General features: G+C 41.7%; 1 non-coding gene across 1 annotated transcript; it reads right to left on the bottom strand.

The window, feature by feature from the left end:
• Nucleotides 1-676: 676 nt before the first annotated feature.
• On the bottom strand, nt 677-783 carry LOC138172895 (U6 spliceosomal RNA). The gene has a single exon (XR_011171263.1). It is a non-coding gene; the product is annotated as a U6 spliceosomal RNA (small nuclear RNA).
• Between the last annotated feature and the right edge of the window lie 5,217 nt (nt 784-6,000).

Genomic DNA, 6,000 nt, shown 5'->3' on the forward strand with positions numbered 1-6,000 from the left:
AAGAAAGAACTCCTTTATATGGGAGCTCCCTATGCCAGGGAGAAATCCCAGGTCCCATCTCTGTCCCTATAATCAGCTTATAGTGAACATCCAGAGGAGACTGAAAGAAAAAACGTAGACATACCGAAAGGGCAGTTATGATCATCAGTATTCAGGAGGCCTTTGGAATTATGGAATAATTACAAATAAATAAACTTCCATTGGATAAGCCAGTTTCTTTTCTTTCCTTCCTTTCCCAAGACACCTGATACACGTGAAATAATTCTAGACATAGATTCTGGGGGAACTTGTCTTAGAGACACTCTTTTTACATTAATTAGTTTTGTGAATATGGACAAATCAATAAATCACTAATATTTATTAAAGGCCTATTATGTGTCAGGTATTGTGCAAGATGCTGGTGATCCCAATACACCCAGAGGCCTAGAGACCTAGAGGGGGACTAGTCTTAGACCCATCATTCATCTTGGGCAAGCCTGACCCCAAAGAAAATCAGCTTCTCACCGTGGTTCTGCTCCCACCCCAGAATAACTTTGCAGTGAAATTTCTAAAACAAAGCTTAGGTATGGTTCATGTCTAGGGTCTCTCCAAAGAAAATGCTCTCTTTAACAACAACAACAATAATATACACACACACACTTTATATGTATATATATATATATACATACATACATACATACACATATGGAGCTTCACAAATTTGCATGTCATACTTGCATATGGACCATGCTAATCCTCCCTGTATCATTCCAACTTCAGTGTACGTGCTGCTGAAGAAAGCACAAGAAACGTACTCTTGACAGAATTCACTTCATTTTTTAGACTCTTTTTTTTTTTCACATTTAAAAATTTTTCGTTTGGAAGAGAAGTCAATAAAAATCATTTTTTTAGGGTTTGGTCTTGGGGTAAAAGAAGAGTTGAAAGCACCTATTTTTTCCAACTTTAAAAACTTTTTTTTAATCAAGCAGTTCTTATATTTTTTATCTTTTTTCACTTAACCAAAATCCTTTTTTTTTTTTCTCATTTACTCTTTGGGGAAAAAAAAAGAAAACAACCTTGTAATAAACATCATAGTCAAACAGAATAAATTCCGTCATTGGCCACATCCAAAATATATGTCTTATTCTTTATCCTGAGTCCATCACCTTGTTCAGTTGTGTCCAACTCTTTGCAATCCCACTTGGGGTTTTCTTGGCAGAGTGGTTTGCCATTCCCTTTTCCACCTGATTTTACAGATGAGGAAACTGAGGGAAACAAGGTGAAGTGATTTTCCCAGGGTCACATAGCTAGTGAGTGTCTGAGGCCACTTTTGAACTCACAAGGATGGTTTTTCCTTAAAAGATATTGACCCCATTCTTGAGGTCAGGTTGGCTTAATGGGACTCAAGGCCTGTGTGGTTTACATATCTTCCTGGCTACCTAAGGACAAAAGATCTGTTAGGAGCTCCAGACATTTTCTGAGGCTTGGCTGGTAGAATGTGATGGACAACTTCAGCAAGGCAGCTTCATTCAGCTTAATCAATTTAAGACATCTTCAATACCTTTACTTATTGAATATCTTTCCATTCTTTTCGTGATATCAGTTAGTAAATCTCTTATTGTTAACTGTTGAAGGATCTCCAAGTATCTCATTTTGTTCCTGTACTGAAACAGAACTGCCAGAGGACTGGTCTGAGTCAGGCTGAGCCCAGAACCACTCTTCTGTCCCCAGGTGAGCAGCATGCTTCATCATCATCCTTGATAAGATTCAGTGAAATTTGGAAAAGAGGCAGGTGTTGGAGAAGAGATGAGGCCTTTTTTGGCCAGGTTGAGTTTGATGTCTACAGGACATATGTGTGGAGTTGTCATGCAGACAATAGAGCTTAAGATAGAGGTGAGGGCCAGACGTGTGGATTTTGGGATGATTTGCATAAAGATGGTTAATCAAATCCATTTTTGCTTCTGAGATAAAAATGAGAGTATAAAGAAAGAAAAGGAAAATGCCAAGGATATATATAGCCCAGGGGTATATTCACTTACAAGGGTTGGGGCATCTGCAGTAATCATGCAGAGAAGACTGAGAAGGATTGGTCAGACAAGTAGTCGGGTCAAAGTGCAATGCCACAAAATCCCAGGGAGAAGGAAGTATCCAGAAGGAGGTGGGCAGTAGTGTCAAAGTGTCAAAGTTTAAAGAAGTCATGAGCACTGAAAAACAGCCTTAGGATTTAACAATAAAGAGACCATTAATGATCAGGGTCTGGCAAATAGTAGGTGCTTAAAGAATGCTTAATAACTGCTGACCCTGGAGAAAGCAGTTTTAGTTAAGCTAGATTTTAAGGGACTGAGAAGAAAGTGGGAGGTGATAAAATGGAGGCAACGGGAGAGAAAACTTTTTTTTCTCCCAGGGGTTTGATTGTGAAGTAAAGGAGAGATGTAGAAATATAATGGAAGAAGAGTAAAGTGAAGAGGTTTTTTTTTGTTTTTAAAAATGGAGGGTGATCTGGGTGTATGTGAATGAATGAAAAGTATTTATTAAGAGCTTACAATGTGCAAAACACTGTGTTAAGTTCTGGGGATGCAAATAGATAAGCAAGATGGTTCCTGTTTTCCAGGATTTCACATTCTAATAGAGGGAGCCAACATGTATAGGAAAAAGGAACAGGTAGATGGCAAAGTGCTGAGCCTGGAGTTAGGCATCTTCTTCAGTTCAAATCTGACCTCAGACATTTGTTAGCTGTGTGACCCCGGGCAAGTCTCAGTTTTCTCATTTGTAAAATAGATGGAAAAGGGAATGGCAAACCACTCCAGGATTTTTGCCAAGAAAACCCCAAATGAGATCACAGAGTCAGACACAACTAAACAGTAGCTGTAAGTCAGGTGGAAAAGTCCAGTGATGTTTAGAGTTCAGAGGCAAAGGTAATGATAATGCATCTTCTTTAGTGTCATTTATACTGTGACAGACGTCTCAAAGACCTTGGAAGTGACCTTTCCTAGGGCAGGGCTGCTATTCTAGCCCCCTCCCCATCCTCTCCTGCTAGCTCATTGTCAGACAGTTTCAGCTAACCGGGAGCATGAGCAAAAGTCATTTCATAGCCATATGTCCAAAAGCAAAATCAGTACAAAGTCAGGCCGTTTAAAAATTTGCCTCATCAGACATGAGTTTAAACTAGTGACAGAAGGTTACACTATTAATAAGACCATATCAGATTGAAATGTGGAGCCATTTGGCTGTGCCAAGGACATTTTCTTTTGAGCTCTCGTGGCTAAGGCTGCTGAGGCCAGGAGCTGCAGCACCTGCAGAGTCAGGTGTTTCTGCCTCTTCTTCAAGGGCTGTTTTCCTGGATTGAGGCTGGAAGCATAGACAGTTGTATGGGGTGGGGGAAGGGAGATGAGGCAGTTCTGTTCTAGGTACTCTTGGGCTTACCTCAGTCAATAACAGTCAGTCAATAAATATTTATTAACCACCTACTATGTGCCTTAAGCACTGGGGGTACACAGAAAGGCAGAAGACAGTCTGCTCTTGAGCTCAAAGAACATATAAGCAATTATGTACAAATAAGCTATATAAAGGATAAATTGAAAATACTTTCAAAAGGAAAGCAATGGAATTAAGGGGGAAATAGGAAAGGCTTCCTGTAGAAGGTAGTTTTCTAAATGGGAAATGAAAGGAAGTCAGGAGGTAAAGATGGGGAGGGAGAGAATTCCAGGCATGGGGGACAGTCAGTAAAAATACCTGGGTCAAGAGATAGAGTTTCTTGTCTGCTCAATGGTAGCTGTTGATCTGCAGTTGGTGGACAGTGTCAAGAATGGTGAGCCCCTTCTCTGTAGCACTTGTTTGCTTGGATGGTGGCTCTGTGGCCTGTCTGAAACAGAACGAGTAATCCTGGGGAGGGGGAGTGCATCGTTATTCCCAGGGCTTTTGGGCCTACTTGCCCATCAGTGCATGTTTGAAGGTAACAGGCAAGAAGCCAGTTAATAAAGAGAAGTTGAGGGGTGGCCAGGTAGCACAGCAAGTAAGAGCACCGGCCCCAGTGTCGGGATGACCTGGGGATCAAATCCAGGCTCAGACACTTAGCACCCACCCAGAAACACCTGGCCGTGTAACCTTGAGCAAGTTACTTAACCCCGATTGCTTTAAAAAAAAATTTTTTTTTTAAATAAAGAGAAGTTGAAAATTAAGGAGAGAGAGGAATGATCAGAAAGGCAAACTCACAGGGGAGTCAGGAGATTATAGAGAGAGACACAAGTAGCTGGCATGGTGTTGGTGAGAAGGGCCTTTTCATTATGAGATCGGTATAGGAGAGAGAGTGGGATTTGATGTTAAAGTGCTTTGAAGTGTGAAACTGTCAGAGTAGAAATTCCTGACAGATGACCTGGATTTTTTCAATGAAGTATGAGGTAAGCCCTCTGTTGAGAAGAAAATGCTGAACCTCAGACCTCTGAACCTCAATTTCTCCTTCTATAGAATGGGAGCAATGCGTATAATAACTATATGTAAAGTGATTTGCAAATCTTAAAATCCTATGTAACAGGGGGTAGAGCCAAGATGGTGGAACAGAAGCAGGAAATTCCATGAGCTCCAGCCACAACCACCTCCAATACCTGTAAAATATGACTCTAAACAAATTCTGAAGTTACAGAACCCACAAAGTGACAGAGAAAAATGTATCTCCTGCTGGAGCCAGCTTGGCAGGCCAACAGAAAGGGTCTATCGCACCAGACTGGGAGCTGAGCACAGTCCCGTATGAGCTGAGCTGAGCCCGGGTAGCCCTGACCTGCAGCCCAGACCCGCCAGAGCAGACTTCAAGAGTGAATCACCAGCAGCTATGGCTGCTGGTTTTCAGACTTCTCAAACCATAAACACCAAAGAGAAAGTAAAAGGTCAGTGAGGAACTCTGTTGGAACTGAGTGATTGGAAGAGTGCTGTCCGGCCCCTGCCCCCAGGGCGAAAGGTGGCGGTGGCATGGCAGCTGCAGCTGCTGCTGCCCTGTGGCTGCCTCCAGAGCTCCTGGCCTGCAGATCGTAAGGGGACCAAGCGACCATTCAGAGGGTAATTGCTCTTGCTTTGACCTGCTTGGATCTGGATCGGGGTCTTGGGTGGTAGTCCTGGGGTGTGTGGCCAGTGTGCCAGAGTTTGGGGTAGCTGCACAGAGGGCACCCTCCTCAGACCTCTGACAACATTTGTGCAAACCCCAGTGATTTGGGACAACTCTCTCCACTCTAGAAGCAGAGCTCTACCATGGCAAAGAGCTCAAAAGTCAAGTAATTAGCTGGCAAGATGAGTAAGCAGAGGAAGCGCAATCAGACCATAGAAGCATTTTTTGGGGACAGAAAGGATCAAAACATGGAACCAGAAGAAGTCTACAAAGGCAAAACTCCTGCATCAAAAACTTCCAAGAAAAATGTGAACTGCATATAGGCCATGGCAGAGCTCAAGAAGGATTTTGAAAATCAAGTAAGAGAAGTGGAGGAAAAATTGGGAAGAGAAGTGAGGATGCAAAAAAATCATAAAAAGCCAGTCAACAGCCTGCTAAAAGAGACCCCCCCCCCAAAAAAAAAGAGACCCAAGAAAATAACACCTTAAAAAATAGACTAACTCAAATGGCAAAAGAGGCCCAAAAAACCAATGAGAACAAGAATGCCTTAAAAAGCTGAATTTCCCAGATGGAAAAGGAATTTCAAAAACTCACTGAAGAGAATAATTCCTTCAAAATTAGATTGGAGCAAATGGAAGCTAATGACTTTATGAGAAATCAAGATACCATAAAACAGATCCAAACAAATGGAAAAATAGAAGGCAATGTGAAATATCTTATTGGAAAAACCACTGACCTGTAACATAGATCCAGGAGAGGTCATTTAAAATCCTATATAAATATCAACTATTATTATTACTGTCACTTGGTCATTCTCTCTCTCTTTTTTTTTTTTTGCTTTCTGGAGGGCAGTTGGGGTTAAGCCCAAGGTCACACTGCTAGTTTTTTTTTGTGTTAAGTGTCTGAGGTTGGATTTGAACTAAGGT

Source organism: Petaurus breviceps, unplaced genomic scaffold (assembly GCF_028583685.1).
Source record: "Petaurus breviceps papuanus isolate PSGF00001 unplaced genomic scaffold, PetGlider_PUasm1.0 551, whole genome shotgun sequence".
Taxonomy (NCBI): Eukaryota; Metazoa; Chordata; class Mammalia; order Diprotodontia; family Petauridae; genus Petaurus; species Petaurus breviceps.